At 41.3% G+C, this 20,941-nt stretch overlaps 1 long non-coding RNA gene across 1 annotated transcript; it reads left to right on the forward strand.

Moving 5' to 3' along the window:
• Positions 1-11,125: 11,125 nt before the first annotated feature.
• Positions 11,126-18,065, forward strand: LOC111076507. Its single transcript, XR_002608039.2, has 3 exons — positions 11,126-11,140; positions 17,173-17,313; positions 17,374-18,065. It is a non-coding gene; the product is annotated as an uncharacterized LOC111076507 (long non-coding RNA).
• The last annotated feature ends 2,876 nt before the right edge of the window (positions 18,066-20,941 follow it).

Genomic DNA, 20,941 nt, shown 5'->3' on the forward strand with positions numbered 1-20,941 from the left:
TTTAAGCCAGGAACGACTTTTTTCCTTAATTCAAATTTTACTTTGTTTTTTGTTTTTAATTTGTCTTAATATAAATAACAAAAGAATATAAAATAAAAATGGTGTTTTATTGAGCCTAGACCATTCGCTGCCCAGCCAGCCTAGCCATGGTCTAGGTAACGTGGGCCAGTCTGGTATATTCAGCGTAGCCAGTGATCTAGACAACGTGGGCCAGTCCATGGTCTGGTATACTCAGTGAGCCCGGTGTCTAGGCCAGGTGGTCTAGTCCATGGTCTACCCAGCCTAGCCAGTGGTCTAGACTACGCTGATGCAATGCCTGCCGACACATCAGCCCCAATGACATGCAATGCGAAAATGGTATAGGATTTTACATGGAGTCGGGTTAGTCTACAGGCCAGTGATGGACCGGCTGGGCTAGTGAGATAGCTAGGCAAGGGCTAGTCCGCCGAACTGCTGGGAGCATACGTGGCACACACACATTTACTTTAACTGCAAACTCAAAACAAAAACGGTTTCGGAAAAAATAGCCTTTTTACACTGGGCGCGTCTGCTATCGCTGTCGGAATAGACGCAATGAAGCAGAAAAGGAGTTTAAATTGGCAGACGTGCGTCTTAAATTTTGATTTGGGTGCTTAATGACAAGGAATGTGTTTTGTAGGAGGGCGGATGTGGTCGGGTCGGCTTCGGTTTCCCAAGAGTATTATTCCCAATAAATAGTCTTCAGATGGTGCTTTAAAGTATCGATGGTATATTTTTGGATCGTGACAGATATGCGCGGAGCTTGTATGTTTGGCGGGGGTGGAAACGATACTGATTCTCTCTCGTTTAGGCATAGCTCGGCCGGCGGGTAGCGCCCGTGATGGAGAGCCGTGGATGGCATTCACGCAGCGCGAGAGCGAAGGGCACAGGAGAGTGCGCGAGCTAACGCAGCGATGTTAATAGCATTAACAGCGCTGCTGCCCTAAACATCCTCCGCCCCCCCCTTGCAGAACTGCAACGTCCCGTCCTATGGCTGCTTACAAGCCCCGGACACAATCCATCCGAAAACGGTGCTCTGGGCCACTGGAAGGCCGTCTCCTCGCGCAAGGAACCCGGGCTGAATCACCTTCTGATAAACATCGGCTCCCAATACGAGAGAGATGGTGGCCGGGCGATGGAAGTTTTCATTGGCAAGGCGAATGTCGTCGAACTTGGCCCGAGTCGTCTCGCTCAAGGGTCGCAGCGGCGTGCGGACGCGTAAGCAGGGTTCAATCTTGAGGACCACGTCCAATTGGACCTCGCCGGCTTTGGCGCGGACGATAGGCTACCTTCTCCGATCGGATGGGCGTGCTGGGTAATTTGAAGTCGGCGGCCAAGGAAGCGTCAATGCAGCTCATCGGCGTGCATGGGTCGATGAGCGCCGTTGTCTCGTGGGTTTTGGCGCCATATCCAAGATCACCTGGGCCGTCGGGAGGAAATTTATGCTTCGGTGCTGGAGCAGGGTGTTGACCGATGGAGCAGGATTCCCCACGAAGGGACGGCTTGCTGGGAGCCGGGGCGGCGACTGGTTTGGGACACCGGAGCTGGAGACGGAACGGGAGCCGGAGCAGCCGATTCCGATCTGGCTGGAACCGTCGCATGTGGAGCAGCGTGTGGTGGTTTTTGTGGCACACCTTGCACCGGCCCCCACTTCGGCAGTCCTTGCCGGAATGCTGGTGAGCCAGGCAGTTCCGACAGTACTTGTTGACCAGTACGGCTCGGAGCCTTTTCGCCACGGTCAGCTTGAGGAAACTGCGTCAGTCCCGTAGCGGATGCCTTCCGGAGCAGACGCGGCAGCGGTAAGCGGGTGTTCCTCGGGAAAGTTGGCTCCCTGAGGTGCGGTTGTCACGGGATCGTGGAGCCATCTGGATCTGGATGCGAAATAACTGGTACGGAAAAGAAGAATCGGAGACGCATTAGTAACGTGCTAGGAACAGATAACAAGCACACTCTAAGTACTGTTGGACGAACAAAAAAACGAGTGCGTTTTGGATGCGAACCAAAAAAAAAAACCACAGTACGTGGATGGAATAGTAGACACGGAAAGGCATTATAAATGGGAACGCCTTCCGTTACTGTTGTACGGAATGAGGGGGTTCTACCGGAAGGAGAACGACCTTTGCGAACGGGCGTTTGAGAACACCGCGGGCCGTGAGAATGTCTACCACACGGACCCTATTGTCGGCGCCGGGAGACACGGACTGTACTCTTCCGAGTCGCCAGTCATTAGAGGGCAGGTTATCTTCCTTGACGATAACCATATCGCCGACCTGAAGATTGGGCATCGCTGTCTGCCACTTGTTGCGCTTGTGGAGTTCTTTGATATACTCATCTTTCCACCTCTGGCAGAACAGCTGGTTGAGGGCCTTCAAATGCTGCCACCGATTAATGATCGACATGAGGTACTCCTTTATTTCGAGCTCTGCTGTCGCCATTAACGGGGCTCCAATAAGGAAATACCCGGGAGTAAGGGCCAGCAACTCCGTCGGATTTTCGGACATGGGTGAGAGCGGCCTGGAATTAAGGCATGCTTCAATCTTCGCGAGAAGCGTCGAAAGCTCTTCAAATGTATATTTCCGGGTCGACGTGGCTTTGTAGAAGAGCGTTTTAAAACTATTTACGCCGGCTTCCCACAAGCCCCCCATGTGTGGAGCTCCTGGCGGGATGAACCTCCATGAAACCCGCTGATGGCTATATGCATCAGTCACCGAGCCCTGGAACGCCTCGAGGAAGTCCCGAGAAAGGACAGTGGCTGCTCCCACAAAAGTTTTCCCATTATCTGAATGGATATGCTGCGGACAACCTCGTCGAGCGACGAAACGAGCAAAGGCGGCTAGAAATTTCTCGGTGGTCAGGTCGGAAGTGACCTCCAAGGGAATAGCCTTTGTGGAAAATCATGCGAATACGCACACATAACCTTTAGTAATCAGGCAAGCTCTCCCGGTATAATTCTTTATGTCAAAAGGACCGGCGTAATCAATGCCTGTATGGGTAAACGGTCTGGAGAAAGCAGTTCGATCTGTCGGGAGATCACCCATCAGTTGGGTCGGTAACTTCTTCTTGTGGACGATACACACTTTGCATGAGTTCACCACACCCTTTATCAGGTTCCAGATCCTCTGAATCCAATACTTGCAACAAATTTGTATTTTTTGTATTTTATATTATGCTTTATCCTAACGCTACAAGTATAGACTTATTTTTATTGCGCTAGTCACTCGGTGAATATATGTATAGTTAATTTTTGATGTTATCTACTTAAATCTAATACTTATACATTGACGTTTTGACAAGAGTTATGTACTTAAATCGAATACTTATACATTAATATGTTGTTTTGTTTTATATTTTTTTTTTTTTTTTTTTAATTTTTTTTTATTTTTTTATTTGTTTTTTTATATTTTTTGTATATTGATGAGTCTATTTATTTAGCTTATTTTTAATGGTTTCCTAAATGTTCTTTGATTTTAATTTGAAATTGGGTTGCGCTCCTAATGGATTTAAGGTGATGAGGAAGACTGTTCCATAAGCGGATTGCATTGACAATGAACTGCCTCTTCGAGCACAGCGTTTGAGTTCGAGGGCATAAATGGTTGGTTCATTGTGATGTAGCAGGGTTAAGTTTTCAGTAAAGTTAAATCGGTTCTTGAGTCGTCACAATTTTATGAAAGTATACTAAGGTTCTAAAATCTATCCAAGTGGTCAAGTTAAGGTCAAGTATTTTATTAGTTAGGTGTGATACATGGTCGAAACGTCTTAAATTAAACACATATCGGACAATTGAATTAAAGGCTACTACTAAGTCTTATTTTTTCTGGCAAACATTTTTAGACGCTGACAATTGGCGCAACAGACCATAGGTACGTCCTGTTGCCTTTGATATGTGTTTACTCCATTCCCTTTTGCCCATTTCTCTATTGTGGAAAGCATTTTGTTACACGTACTGACACATTTGGACGTCATCAGCATATAGATGTACTTCACATTCGGACAAAACAGTATGTAGATCATTAACATATATGTTATATATATATGTATATATATATGTATATATATATACATATATGTTTATAACAATAAAGGGCCTAACACAGATCCCTGAGGGACTCCCCGCATAAGTTTCATAAACTGGAAACATTCGTACCTGAGACTACTGCCTGCAATCGATTTGTAAGATAAGACTTAACAAAGTTGACTGCAGTGTCTGAAAAATTGAATAGATTCGTCAATTTTGTGCAGAGTATGTTATGGTTTACGGAGTCAAATGCCTTACTATGGTCAATAAGTGTTAAGAAAGTAACCCAGTTTTTGTCAAGTTGCTGTCGTATATCTTCCACAATATCCGTTATGGCACTTATGCAACTTCGTTTTTTCCGAAACCCCGACTGCTATTGGCTAATCAGCGAGTTTTGAGTCAGAAAGTTTTCAATCTGTGAAGACATAAGATTTTCAAGAACTTTTGAGAGAAATGGAAGTATTGAAATGGGTCTGTAATCATTGTTATGTTTTGGGATTGGTAAAAAATGTTTGCCTTTTTCCATACAGTCGGAAAGGAGGACGTAGTAATGGCGTTGTTAAAGATATACGTGACGTGGGACAAAATCTTGGGAAGTATAATTTTTAAGAATTTTGGATTTATGTTATCTAAGCCTTCAGCATTGGACTTCACCTTAAGTATACACGCAAGGACATCACATTGATTAACACACGCAAAGCTAAAACTATTATCACAGAGTGGGGTTGCATTCAGGTACGTGTTGCTTGTCGCTTCAGGTACACCAGTCATCGAAAACCATCTGTTAAGTTCTTCGACAGTGACTGAGCACGAGTCTTCTGTTTACATTTCCCTATTCCCAAATTGTTCATTTCAGTCCACCTTTGTTTAATAGTGGAACAGTTCTGAAATTTAGATTTGTAGAAGTCACATTTTGCAGATCTTATACCCTTGGTAACTATTGCTCTTAATCGTTTGTATGTTAAACGAAATTCATCTGTTTTATAACGCTTCCATTTAAGAAAAACATTGTCTCTCTGATGCATTAGATTTTTGATGTAACTGTTGAACCATGGTTTTTGTCTTAGGTTGGTTACTTTGGTTTTTAGAGGAACAAACTTGTTGAACAGGTACTGAACATGGGGAGATTTGTAAATGGAAGACCAGTCACGTGCATTACATTCAAGTTCTAGTTCATTAAGGTCAATATTCTTATAGTCTCTATACGTAAAGGAATCAGTTTTGTAATCAAAAGTCAAGTCATATGTCAGGAAAATAAGGTCATGTTTAGAAAAAGCTGGTACTGATACCTGGTCATAGAGTAAGGTCTTATTAGGGTCATTGATGAAAAACATGTCAAGAAGTGTATCACAGGTATTGCTGAAGTGTGTAGGCATGGTTACATTAACGGCATACAACCCCAGAGAAGCAAAGCTATCCAATAGATGACTCTCTTTCATGATATTCATGCTATTGAAATCGCCGGCCAGAATAATGTCCGTGTATGTCACTGAAATGTCCGAGATAGTATTAATTAATGGCTCATAGTCAATTGTTCTATTGGGTCTATATATAGATCCAAGTAATATTTTCTTATTTAATTTGCTTGATATTTCCAAAAGTAGATATTCAATGGGACATTCACTTGGTTGTTTACATTTAACATTACATTTTAATCTAGTATTAACATATATAGCAACACCACCCGCGTGTCTAATACGATCAGAACGAAAAACAACATAACCGTCACACATAATTGACAGGTCACAAATCTCAGGTACAAACCACGTCTCAGACACACATATAATATCTACATTTGAATTGGTAGAAAGTAATCTAAGCTCATGAATATTCCTTAGCAAACTTTGTGCATTTATGTGGACAACTTTGAGACCATTTCGGTGTTTGCTAATTATTTTAAGAATGCAACCGGTTATGGAACCACCTATATCACCAGTCATTTTTTAAATAAGAAATTATAAGGGGCGCAGTCTCAACATCTGATGAACAATATATTAAATTTATGTGAACTATGTTATACAAAATTAATGATATAAATAACCTAACTATTAAATCTAAGAGTAATTGATTAAGAGCGAAAATTATTTAAGACGCCTACTGCGTCGTTTGATCCAGCCAAAGTTGCAGTGGGAGAGGCAGTGGATGAAACATAGAGAGGCTCTGCGTGTACGCTAGCTGGTGCTAGAAGCAAAAGCTCCTAAATGCGTTCAATGCATTGAACGCCCTCTCTCTCATTACAGCGCACGTGCACAAGGCCGCGCCGCGTGAACACTGCAGAGAGAATTCGGTGCTTCTTCATTCTCATGGCCTCTTTGAAAATTATGTAATGTTCTCTTAAAATCTGCTCGTTGACATAAATTGCAGCTTCAGAGTCAAAACCTACTAACTGCAAGCTCAGTTGTCTCTTGCTCTCTTGATCTTCTCTCGGACGCTTTCTAATTTTATTATTATAACGGGATCTACGTTACTACTTTGTGTTTTGCGGGACCTGAAAACATCCCGGATTCTTGGTGGTGGGGTCAACTGGATATTAAAGCAGAGCTTGTTGAAGATCGCTCTTAGATTTTCTCCGTCAACGTAGGGAACACCGTGCAATCGCAGTTCACTCGCGCTAGCTGACATGCGTTCGGCCGTCTGTCTCGCCTCTATGCCTCCCACTCTCTCCCCCAGTGCACGCAATTCCGCAACCTCCCGGTCTAGCAGCTCGACCCGTTCACCCAGTTGGTCTCTCTGAGATCGAAGATCTACCACCGCCTGCTCCAAGTTTATAACTCGGGCACCCATCTGCTTCACCTCACCAGCGATCGAGTCCAAGCTCTCCATAAGGCTGCTGAGGATGCGCTGCTCTGCTTCTCGGACGTGGGACGCAATTTGGTCCGTCTGCTCCTGGAAGAGAACCTTCAGCAGCTCCAGCAACTGTGACGAAGGGGCGTCGGAGAGTCGCTCACTCGCGGTTCCAGCATTATTCCGAGTGCGTTTAGTTGGTGTTGCAGTAGAAGAAGACATTGTTATACCCGTACTCAAAAAAGAGTTAAGGGGTATATTAGATTTGTGGTAAAAGTGGATGTGTGCAACGCAGAGAAGGAAACGTTTCCGACCCCATAAAGTATATATATTCTTGATCAGGATCAATAGCCGAGTCGATATAGCCATGTCCGTCTGTCCGTCAGTCCGTCTTGAAGATCGCCTGGATCTCAGAGACTATAAGAGCTAGGGCAACCAAATTTGGTTTCTTGACTCATGTGATATCACACTGCTACAAGTGTATTTCAAAATTTCGCCCCGCCCCCTTCCGCCCCCATAAAGGACGAAAATCTGTGGCAGCCACAATTTTAAAGATACGATAAAACTAAAAACGCAGTATCGTAGAGAATGACTATATCTACCAGATTGCCGAATCTGAATCAGATCGGATCATAATTATAGCCAGAATGAAGAAATTCATTTTCAGTTGCTTCCCCTTCCCCCTCCGGCAAACGACAACGCAACTCATTCTCCTTCTCGCTCGCACACTCTGCCGCGTTCAGTGCGCGAGCAACCCCTAGCGGAGGAGATGTAGAATATGAATGGTACATCTATAATCTACATGTTAGATGTAAAATATACATTGTAGATGTAGATAACAGATGTAGCAAAAAAATTTTAAATGTAAAATTTTTTTTTTTTTAAATTCTAAAAAATCATAAGCTCAAAAATGTATAACTGACTGAGTACGGGTATAAGTAGAGTCGCGTCCCCAGAAGCGACTCACACGTTCCTTCTCGTTTTTGTTTTGTGTTTCCACTTCTTGTTACAGTGCTTACATGTGTGTGCTGTGATTTGACAGTGTTTTTTTGTTGTTTTTTTTTCTTATGCTTTGGTTATTATTTGTAATTAAATGTAGTTTGAGTTGTCGTTTGTGTTATTTTCCTATTTTTGATTGATTTTATGCTGCGGAACTATGTGTTAGCACGCAGATAAATAAATATAAAATATAAATATATATATAACCGATAATTTACGTTGAAAAGACGGATAGAGAATAGAGCTCGCACTTGGCACGGGAAGTCCCGGCGCTGAGTCTCCAGGATAAGGGTTCGCCGACAACAGATGCACCGTAATATGCTGGTCACACTCGACGCGCACGTAGATCGCGGCACCGTACGCCTTTTCAGATGCATCGCAGAAACCGTGATGTTCAATCTTTACCGGTGGCTTACCGGGGCGCCAATCCATCTTGGAATCTTGATCTGGGGGAGGAAAGCGTGACTTTGCAGAAAGTCTAGCCAGCGTTGATACAACGCATTTGGGAGATGTTCGTCCCATCCCAACTCTTGCAACCCGATCTCCTGCATGAAAATCTTGGACCGGACGATGAATGGGGCCAGCCACCCCGCGGGGTCAAGCAGCTTTGCAATCTGGGACAGAACTTCGCGTTTGGTGTAGGATGAGTCGAGCGTGAATGCGGGAGGAACAAAGAAGAACTCATCGGACGTTGCCTTCCAACAAATTCCGAGGGTCTTTGCCGTGCTCTCGACCTCAATTTCCAGCAAATCGTTGTGAAGGAGGTGCTCACTCGGAATCCCGGCCAAAATCTCCTTTTGGTTGGACGTCCATTTACGCAGTGGAAAACCTGCAGAGCTGAGGGCGGCCTGCAATTCGTGGATAGCCAGCTGAGCCTCCTTGATGGTGTCTGTCCCGGCTAGGACGTCGTCAACGTACATGAACTGCCGCACAATGTGACTTGCCTTTGGATATCGAGACTGGATGTCGTCGGCAAGCTGTTGTAGTACCCGGATGGTTAAAAACGGAGCGCAATTGACCCCAGAGGTTACGGTTTTCAGTTCGTAATCCCGAATCTCCCCCTCATGGTTGCGAAATAATATTCGCTGGGCGTGTGCGTAGGATGTACCCAAATCTGGCGATACATCTTTGTAATATCGGCGTTGAAGACGTATCGGAAATAACGCCACTTCAGGATTTGGAGAGATAAATCGGATTGGAGTGACGGAGGAATCGGGATCCTCCGCTGTGGTGAATGTCGATTCGCTGGGAGCTGGAGTACCACGGTGCAGAAGCGTGTGGTGGCGGAATCCACAGGTGAAGCAACTGTGGGCGCTTTGGCATTCACGGAGCTGATGACCTCTGGCGAAACAGTTCAAGCACAGCTGCCTCTTTTTAATGCAGCTGGCACGTCATTCAAAAGAAGTGCGGACATAGTCGAATCGGGTGATTCTGGTCGGGGAACTCTTCGGGCTTACTGGTGTCTGGAAGGCTTGAAACTTCCTTGGCACGGAACTGCCATGAGACCGGAACGGATTGGAAGGTAATAGATTCGAATTGCCTTTGGACGTGGATAGGTCGCTCTCCATGGCTTTTAGCATCAAATAGCGCTGAGTGAGGAAGGCGTCGATTTCCGTCCATGGAGGCACCTCCTTCTTGTCTGTGACGGACGCCTCCCACAGGGACCGGGTCAACTTCGGCAACTTGGAGGCACAGATCGTAACGAGGAGGCTATCCCAGTTGTCAGTGCAGACCTTGGAGTGAACAAGGGCGGTGAGGACCCCTTGCATCGTGTTTAGCAGCTCTTTCAATGCCCGACTGGTCTCGGACTCGACGCGAGGCAAAAAGAGCAAAATATTTATCTGGTTGGTCACCAGGAGCCGATTATTTTCATAACGGTTTCGGAGGGCCGACCATGCCGATTCGAAACCATTGTTGGTGAGTGGGGACTTTTCGACTATGGACTTAGGATCGCCACTTGTCTTAGCGGTGAGATGGTATAACTTCTCTACCGGAGACAGCCTAGAATTATTTATATAGATCGCCGTAAATAAGTCCCGGAAAGTAGGCCAGCGGATGTAATCTCCTGTGAAGACCATAACACTCGCTGTACTTCTCTCGGATGTCTTCTTATACCCCTGGATCCGCGTCAACCATCACTGCGGAGCACGCGTTATACTCCGCCTCGACATCCGCCCACATACTGAGGATCTGTCATCGGCGAACCGGCCAATGGCGGCGGCTAGTTTTGCCCGTGCAGTAGTGGTGGCGGATGGATCCATTGTGATAGAGGGTCGAGAGCTGACGGGACTGAAAACGAAAGCGCTGGTTGGATCGTCTTGGATCCGAGCTGGCACCTTGAGAGTGACGGGAGACGGGAAGAGAACCGACTTGGTCCTCGCAGCAGGGCTGCTACTGGCTGCTCTGGGAGGGACTGGCGACTTGATCTTCTGAGTTGGAGTAGTTCCTGTGGCGGAAGAGGTGCGTAGCCGACGTGGAGAGGTCACAGCCAAAAACCCTTTGCTGTCCTTGTCACCCGTTGGCATACTATGCACTCACACACGCAGGATTTGAAAGCGAAGTCGGATGCGGGATCCGCGGATTGGCGAACGAAACAAACTTAGGCTTGGCTGGGCACCACACACGAAGGCAATAAATCCTTAAAAAACACAATAAAGAACCCACGACTGCTGAATGGAAGAGAAAAGAGCCTCGCACGTTGCTGGAAAACAATTTTTAATACCAACTCGAATGATTTGAGGTCGCTCTTGATCGAGGTTCCCAAAACAATGAGTGAATTAAATTGATGCACACTGAGGAGAGGAACGGTCACACTGGCTGTGGCAATATTTAAAGAAATATTGTTAGTACGGCGTTCCTCCTTTTACCTTTTGACGGATTTGTGCAGTGGGCAAATTATTTTGCTTGCTTTGTGCGGATAGATTGCAGACGGAATTTTTCTCGATTTCTTGCTCCTATGTTATGCCTTGGCGATAGTAGAGCCGATCTGAGACAAGAACACGAGATTTGGAGTCAAGAAATTAACTGCGTGATTGCTTCGTCGGTGGTACCGATAGTTTTTTAATTTTCTCTCCGTCCCACGAACACACAAATACAGAATACAAATATAAAAATATTCACAGAAAAAATGCGAAATAGCTGCGGAAAAGCGCTGTGCCTGGGTTGAGGATAATTTATCACGGATTTGGAGATATTATTCTTTATTGTGGCGCCCGAAAGGTATGGCTGGAACGCGTAAATTGCTCGGAATCGCAGAATTTAATATTAAATATATGCTCTTTTATGAGAGTATGTGTGGACAGCGTTGGGTAGATGTCGAGAGTGGTATGTAGATGTAGAGTGGTATGTAGATATGGAGTGGTATGTATATGTTTGTATATATGGATTTTGTATTAATACAATAATTATATTATTTTAATGTGCACTATAATTTTAAGTAGATGTTAAATGTTAGGACCACTTGGGATAATGTGTTAGTTATTTACAGAACCCGATGCGGAAATAAAATGACAAGACACCAACCCAATTTGCTCTATGACATGTATTTAAGTATTTTTTATTTATTCGTGCTGAGAACGCGTATTTATTACGGGGGTAGATTGCACTTGGAGTATGTGCGTGTGTATATGCACTTATGTAGATCAGCCGTTCTTTTGAACTGGACTTTGTGTTGTCTTTCTTTTGGCAGCTGGATTTGGGTGAATTTCTTTTTTTTTATATTTAAATTCACAAGCGTAAGCCCAGACAAAGCGGAATGGATGCACTACCGTAACGGCCGGACTCGCCGATAATATGGCGTGGGAGAAAAGGAATGTAAAACGCATACTGGATAGCACTGTATGAACAGATATGAATATACGAATAAGAATATATATACATATATCGCGGAACTCGGAATTGGTGGGGAATAAACCAAAATCGCACTAGGAAGCGATTTGGGAAGACGAAATCGTACTTATCTTCGGAACTTAGCGATGTAATCCACCGATGCTTGCAGGTTGGACTCCTCTTTATGGGGAAGGTGAAGATCCGGCTCGAAGGACCAATGTTTTGTAGGAGGGCGGATGTGGTCGGGTCGGGTCGGGTCGGCTTCGGTTTCCCAAGAGTATTATTCCCAATAAATAGTCTTCAGATGGTGCTTTAAAGTATCGATGGTATATTGTTGGACCGTGACAGATATACACGGAGCTTGTATGTTTGGCGGGGGTGGAAACGATACTGATTCTCTCTCGTTTAGGCACAGCTCGGCCGGTGGCTAGCGCCCGTGATGGAGAGCCGTGGATCGCATTCACGCAGCGCGAGAGCGAAGGGCACGGGAGAGCGCGCAACCTACCGGAGCGATGTGAATAGCATTAACAGCGCTGCTGTCCTAAACAGAAAGAAAAACAAATTTCGAGAAATCAACAGAATTATGCAAGACGACAAGAGAATGGACGAAAGAGAATTGATTCTCATATTTATTTCTTATTTTCAAACATTTCTTTGTAGAGTTTGTGGGAGTTCTTCCTCAAATTATGAAAATCAACGAAGTTCGTCTCCAGCAGTATCTTAATGTCATAAGGGGGTCACAAAAATTTCGTATGATAATAATACAATCAGTTTCAAGTATTTTATTTAATGATTTTATGTATATTTTCACCTTTTTGCACAACAATAAATTTTTAGCGCCAAAGTTTGATTTTTTTATCTACAAGTTTTTGTTGTTATTAGTGGTGATAGGAGCGCTGATAGGCAGAATAGTGCAAAAATGTGATGTTAAGCGCAAAAGCAATCGAATATATCGAATAGACGCGCATGAATCAGAGACCGACGCAACTTTTCGCCACCACTAGGGCCCTATGATTAACCGATGTAAAAATAAACTGCGTCTCCGGCAGGACGCAAAGAATCATGACGCAGCCCCAATGTAAACAGCATATAAGCAAGCGTGTGGAGCGGTTTTAACTCAAAACCATAAAGACCTCCCACTTCCTATTGCATACCCATCCAGATCATTTACCAAGGGCGAAAGTAACAAGAGTACAACTGAACAGGAATTAGCAGCAAATCCTTGAGTAATAACACACTTCAGACCATACATTTATGGCAGACATTTCACATTTCATTTCTGAAGACAGATCACAGACCACTTACATATATATTTTCAATGGTCAACCCCAGTTCCAAATTGACACGTATTTGGCAGGAATTAGAAGAATACGACTTTACAGTCGAGTATCTAAAGGGCAAAGACAATTTCGGCAAATATACTGAAAGTCACTACCAGAAACCGAAGTAAACAGACAAATTCCTGCGCAGGAAAAGAACAAGTAGGATTGCCTAGGCAAAACAGAAATAAATCTTCTAAGCCCAACGTATATGAAGTCGTTGTAAATGTACGAAAAGTAGTGACCTTGCGAATAACAGACTCGAAAAGTTTATTTAAACCTGGAAAAAAAGTTATAGCAAGAATTGATGTTAGCGATATGTACACCAATGGAATTCTCGATTTAGGTCAGCTCTTCCAAAGGCTTGAACTGCAAGTCGGTATACTTAAAATCAGCCAACTCAAAGTGGCAACGAGCGAAAAGATCTTCGAAACAATTTCGATAGAACCTTTTAAAATAATGAGCGATAAGATAATAAAACCATTAAGAGTAGCGCTACTCAAGCCCGTGACCCTATTAAATAATAATAACGAAAAAGAAGCAATACTGTTTACATTTCATGATGATCCAATACAGGGAGGTACGGGTATAGCTAGAACACTAGCGAAAATAAAAAGACATTATTATTGGAAAAACATGACACACCAGATAACAAATTATGTAAGAAAGTGTCCAAATGTCATAAGTCAAAAACGACGATACATACAAAGACCCCATCGACATTAACAGAAACCCCAGAAATGGCTTTTGATAGAGTAATAGTGGATACGATCGGTCCACTACCCAAATCAGAGCAAGGAAATGAATACGCAGTCACTTTAATCTGTGACTTGACGAAATACCTTGTTGCCATACCAGTAAAAAATAAAAGTGCCAAAACAGTAGCAAAAGCTATATTTGAATATTTTATTCTAAAGAACGGTCCAATGAAGACTTTCATAACGGACATGGGAACAGAATATAAAAATTCAATAATTGAAGATTTATGTAAAAACTTTAATATTCAAAACATAACATCCACCGCACATCATCACCAAACTGTAGGAACCGTGGAGCGAAGCCACAGAACATTTAATGAGTTTATACGTTCATAAATCTCGTCTAATAAAACAGATTGGGATGTATGGCTACAATACTTCGTATATTGTTTCAACACAACACCCTCTATGGCACACAATTACTGTCCATATTAGTTAGTTTTCGGTAAGACCTAAAACTTAATAGCACATTTTAATAGCATAGATAGGATAGAACCTCTCTATAATATAGATGACTATGCTAAGGAATCAAAATTTAGACTAGAACAAGCATTTAAAAGAGCAAGATTACTGTTAGAATCAAATATAGAAAAAAAAAAAAACTAATTATGATAAAAACGTTTTAAATTTCAAGTTAAAAATAGGATATCAGGTATTGTTGAAAAACGAAACAGGTCACAAATACAAATACAAATACATATATATTTATTCGAAAAATATCAAATATCAAATATGATATCAAAATATCAATCAAAATATACTCTAAATTCTACTACACCTTTCCATTTATATGATATTAAGAATAAATTACATTTCATTTTATAAAATAACTACATATATTACGTTATTTTTCAAAGGGAGGGTATGCATACATAGCCAATACCACAGGCCTTCGGCTGGGGTGCTGGGACCATTCGGCTGTGGTGCTGAGACGTTCGGGTCGTGGGCCTGAGACGTTCGGCATTTTTTCGACATGTTCGATTCATGACGAGATGCGAAAGCAAGCCGAGAATTGAAAGTGTATGTGTGTACACAGACTCGACAAAAAATATTTATGAATTCTTATTTTCCGAAACCGTTTTGAGTTTCGTTTCCAGGCTACGTAAATGTGTGTGTGCCATGTGTTCACACATACTGTGCTTGTGTGTGGGCTCTACAATTTTTTTGCCGCTTGAACTGAATTTCGGTTTTTCGTTTTGTTTTGAAAAGCTGATGTTGCAACAGGCGCGCGTGGTATTTCTTCCATTATCTTTTAGGCTAGCCTTTGCCTCTGCTAAATAAGAATTCATAAATATTTTTTCGATTCTGTGTACACACATACACTTTCAATTCTCGGCTTGCTTTCGCATCTCGTCATGAATCGAACATGTCGAAAAAATGCCGAACGTCTCAGGCCCACGACCCGAACATCTCAGCACCACAGCGGACGTCTCAGGTCCACGAGCCGAAGACCTGGGGACCTGGAACAGAATATTCAGCTGCGCCACATTCGTTGTATGAACTGGCACATCTATCTGCCAAAGGCCATTTAATAAAAATTTTTTTTGCTGAATGAGTGGTATAGTTGGTGAAATCTATTGCATATATATTGATACCATTCATATAGTCACTAATCAGTTATTGGCAGTAAAAAACCCGAACAAGTTTTTGCGAACTAGTTAACTAAATATATCAACCTCAGATAAACTTTTTGATTTTCACCAATCGTTAATTTTTTAACAGTAACTAAAAAAATATATTAATATTATTATTCAATATTATTTGAAAAAACCGACGAATTAAATTTTTTATACCCATACTCAAAAAATAGTTAAGGGGTATATTAGATTTGTGGTAAAAGTGGATGTGTGCAACGCAGAGAAGGAAACGTTTCCGACCCCATAAAGTATATATATTCTTGATCAGCATCAATAGCCGAGTCGATATAGACATGTTCGTCTGTCCGTCCGTCCGTTTGTCCGTCTGTCCGTCTTGATGAGCGCCTGGATCTGAGAGACTATAAAAGCTAGAGAAACCAAATTTGGTTTCCAGACTCATCACACTGCTACAAGTGTATTTCAAAATTTCGCCCCGCCGCCTTCCGCCCCCACAAAGGACGAAAATCTGTGGCAGGCACAATTTTAAAGATACGATAAAACTAAAAACGCAGTATCGCAGGGAATGCCCATATCTACCAGATTGCCAAATCTGAACTAGATCAGATCATAATTATAGCCAGAATGAAGAAATTAATTTTCTGTTGGTTCCCTCTCCTTCTCCAGCGCTGCTGACGCTACTGATTCTCTTTCTCGCTCGCACACTCTCCCGCGTTCAGTGCGCAAGCAACCCCTATCGGAGGAGATGTATAATGTAAATGGTACATGTTTAATCTACATGTTAGATGTAGAATGTAACATTTTTTTTTTAATTTTTAAATTCTAAAAAATCATAAGCTCAAAAATATATTTACTGACTGAGTACGGGTATAAGGTAGAGTCGCGTCCCCAGAAGCGACTCACACGTTCCTTCTCGTTTTAATGTATATTTACCCAAAAATTTGTATTTTCTTTTCGTGGCAGCAACTCCTAAACATTAAACTAAATATTTGAAAAAATAGTATAATTTTATTGAATAAAAAAGAACTGAATTGGGGGGTGATCCCTTGAAAAAACAAAAAACAAATTTGTTGTTCAAATTTTGGCCCAGTCTAACACGCACCCACATTAAAAATGTAAAGAAAAAAGTGCAAGGCAGCTACAAAAGTGCAATAATGGAAAAAATAAAATTTAATTAAGGTAGTCGAATGAAAACCAATTATATGGACATTATTATTTATTAATTTTATTATTTTATTAATTTATAAGTAGATAAAAACATGTCAATTGCATTTCTGTCCCGCAGGATCGGATTTATCCAATATTGCCGTGTACACAGGGAAGAATTCTTATCGTTTCTAATATCGAATTTCATCCCTTATTTCGGTCGACGGAGAATTTAGCGCTTCTGAGTACTAGGCTTAATGGAAAAATCCAATGATGAGTCCAGTGTAAAAATGCTATTAGACTTCATTGGCAACTTTATCTTCAATTAGGTCTTCATTTTCTGGCCAAATAGTCTTCATTATATTTTCTGTCCAAATAGTCGGCATGATTTTTCTGTTGCAACTGTTGAGCCTGATAGTAGTTCGAAATCTATGATAATTGTTTAGAGTCTTTCTTTTAACTTAAGTCAAGTTTAATAGTTTTGAATCCAAATCAGCGACCGAGGCAATTATATTTTTTTGTGAAATATCACAATGTATACCCAAACTTTGATATTATTATGCTCATCAGCTGGTGAGAGTCGGAGTTTCACATCTTTAAAAAATTCCCACCGTTTCCCCAAGATGTGCTTTGTGTGCAGGGGGTATAACGTGAACTTATACAGTTTGTTCACTGCAGTAATAGTTAATTTTTTGTTCGTTCATTTGAAGGAGTGAGCTAGAATATCGGAACTTGCGACAGAGGCGAACAAAATTGCGACTGGATCTTATTGAGATATTTGAGTAAGTTTTCACGAATGGAAACAAGCAAAATGACATTGCGCATCGATCAAATACATATAACATATTGAAGTAAGTGAAAAAATAAATTTTTTATTTTAATATGTGTAATAAGACGATAGAATATTTCAGACGCAGTTGGAGTACCTTATAACATTTCTGGATAATCAAGTTTCATACTTCAGAAAAGCACGTTTTAAAACATGTCTGTTTTACCAATTAATGCTTCAGAAAATACTACAATTACAAGTTTAAAAGCGGTTAAGTCAAATAAAATACGTACAATTGTTGATGGATTGTCTACATTGTTAAATATTGGCATATGTCCTGACACAATGACCGAATGTGTAAGCCTTCTTGAATGTGGAGTGCATTCCCAATCGCTGATTCAATTTATCAAAGAACTAAAAGCTTTTCAATGTGCATCCAATTAATTATACATTTGTATAGGTTTTAAGCAAAAATTGTATGCCTTACACCATAATTAAAATGTAGGTATCATTACCATGGTTAAAATTTGTCAAATAAACCATGTATCAAAATATTAACAATATTTGGGAAACTTAAATGCAATCATGGATAAATAATCAAAATTACTTTAATACAAACATAGATAAGACACTTTAAAATACAGTAAGCACAAAAATTATTCGTACACACTGATCACACCCTTATAAAAATCAAAAAATATTTAAATTTTCTGATTAAGCATCCTTATAAAAATTAACTAAATCAAAAATGTCACTTTACGAACATAAATTATTCTAACGGCCGTTAGGTTGAGCTTTACAGCTAAAAATCAAAATAAAGGTTTTTTTGTCGCATTCCGTCTTTATGATGTCTAATACCCTCTGCACACTGAATACGGCAACACTTGCCAATGATGCGCCGCATGATTTAAGATGCGCCGCATCATTGTCTTCTTCTATCCACAGGGCTCTAATGGGCATCATTGTCGCATGTTCCATTAAAAGCCTAGTACCACTAAGCAAACAACACATAGAGACGTCAAATCGACTAAAAACTGCCTGCATACAATTTTTGGACGATTGGCTCCCAGGCCTTCGGCAGGGCATTCGGCTCTCTCCGGGTTGAGCCGAGAGAGAGCGCCTTTGCAGCTGTGTCGAATCAAAGACTATAAAATACAAAGATGTTGCACGAGAAGCAAATGTGAGCGACAACAAAATATGAATTCTGACGACGGGAATAGGTCCAGGGCCGCATCAGCTGAAAAATTTTGTTGAAAAAACAAAACTCCAAATAATGAATAAAAAATATAAAAGTCACTGAGAAAAATACAAAATTTAACAAACAAACATTAAATTTATAATTTTTTATATCAAATGAAAAAGGAAGGCCCCCAGATTGATGGTTGCCCAGGGCCCGGTTGAGGGTTGATCTGGCCCTGAATAGGTCGAGTTTGGTTTTTAAAGTTGTTATTTGTTTGTATTATTTGTATTTAGTGTGGGGACTCAGCCGAAAAGAGGTGGCAAAATTAAAAAATATTTTATGAATTCTTTGAATAAAATAAATGTACACATCTAATAGAAAATTTTCCAGAGCTTTGGCGAATCTAATTTTCAAGATAATTTTAGCTTAGGAGGTATGAGCACTCAAAGTTGATAATGATATGTACAAAAATGTATTGAACCCTTTTTCACTTTAAAATTTATCAAGCTGGGCCCACTGTGCGCATCAAAACGAAAAACGAATTTCGGTTCAAGCGGCAAAAAATTGTAGAGAACACAAGCACAGTATATGTGAATTTTTATTTTTATTTATTTGAAGACTAGCAACTATCTGCTAACATACATTATGATTAAAATTAAAGGAAAAAAAAGTGAATATAGGAAATAATTAGAAATTAGTGGATTGTAAGAACAGGTATATCTTACTGGCTATAATTTTAAGGGATAATTCAGGGGATAGGGAGTGATAAAGATTATTATAATTAGAGCATAAGATTCGAAAAGGGTCATGTTGAGTGTAATTAGACCTACAGAAGGGTAAACGGAACGGACGAAAGGTACGGGCAGGTCTAAGGGGAACAGAAAAGTCAAGCAGGCCAAGAAGTGCTTCTGAATCAACAAGCCCAACTAGGAGCTTGTGTACAAATATAACGCCGTTACAAATTCTGCGATGGAGCAAAGAAGGGAGGTCTAAAAGATGTAGCCTCGATTGATAAGGTGGCAAGATTCTATCCGAGTCCCAGTTAAAATTACGTAAGGCAAAAATTAAAAATTGTTTTTGGACCGACTCGAGAATGGACTGTTGCTCCTTGTACTGTGGACTCCACAAACAAGAACAATATTCCAGAATCGGAAGAACCAAGGAGACGTACAGTGTTTTGGTGACATACGGGTCATCAAACTCCTTGGACCAACGCTTTATAAACGCTAGAACACCCTTAGCTTTATTTACAGTTGCAGCTATATGGCTATTAAAACACAGTCTATGATCGAAAAGAACTCCAAGGTCATTAGAACTCGAAATTCGTTCGAGGGCATGAATTCCTAGAGCGTACGAGACAAAGTGTGGAGTGCGACGGTAAAAAGTCATAAGTTTGCATTTAGAAAGGTTCAGAAAGAGGAGATTTGTTGAACACCAAATTTGCAACTCGTTTAGGTCGAGTTGAAGGCGTTTGTGCAGGTACCAATCAGAGTAGGAGAGATAGATTTTAACATCGTCAGCGTACATTAGAGTGGAGGAGTATGTTATAACTTGAGGAAGTTCATTCACAAATAAAATAAACAGAAGTGGACCTAAATGACTACCTTGTGGCACTCCTGATGTAACATTAACGACATTCGACAACACATTAGTAAACAAAACACGTTGTGTGCGGTTAGAAAGATATGACGAAATCCAGTTTAGAAGATTAGTGGGGAAACCAATTAAAGAAAGCTTGTGAATGAGAAGAGAATGGTTCACGGAGTCGAAAGCCTTGCTAAAATCCGTGAAAATTACGTCTGTTTGCAGGGAGCTTTGAAATCCTCGGTTAATTGCAGAAGAGAACTCGAGAAGGTTTGTTAATGTTGACCGATGTTTAAAAAATCCGTGTTGCGATGGAGATATCAGACTCCTGCATAGGTGTTGCAATTGCCTGGTAATAAGGAACTCAAGTAGCTTTGGAATGGCAGAAAGCTTAGCAATACCTCGGTAGTTCTCAATGTGAGATCTTGAACCCTTTTTGTGAAGCGGAATGATATAGGATTCGTTCCAAATCACTGGAAGACAGGACCGTTCCAATGATAGGTTGAAAAGATATGTCAACGGTTTGCATAAGGACTGGGCACAGTGTTTTAAAATACAACTTAGTACCTTGTCTGGACCCGCCGAGAATGATATGTCAATCGTTGACAAACCTTCTAGAACATCACTTTCCTCAAAGAAAGGCAGAAAAATGCTGTTGGCATAAGGTAAATGGTAGGGATACGGAGTAGATGCATGGTAGATATGTGACGAGTACGTTGATTGGAAGAAGGTGGAAAATAAATTCGCAATACCAGCAGCAGAAGATTCAGATTTGTTTTGATAATGGAGGGATGGAGGAAATGCATTGGACTTACGTTTAGAATTAACGAACGAATAGAATTTTTTTGGATCACTACGAAAATTTTTACTGCATCGGGAAAGGTATTGATTATAACAAAGACTATTAACAGTGAGGAATTGAGAACGAGCGGAGGAATATTGGGCG

This window comes from Drosophila obscura, unplaced genomic scaffold (assembly GCF_018151105.1).
Source record: "Drosophila obscura isolate BZ-5 IFL unplaced genomic scaffold, ASM1815110v1 contig_109, whole genome shotgun sequence".
Classification (NCBI taxonomy): domain Eukaryota; kingdom Metazoa; phylum Arthropoda; class Insecta; order Diptera; family Drosophilidae; genus Drosophila; species Drosophila obscura.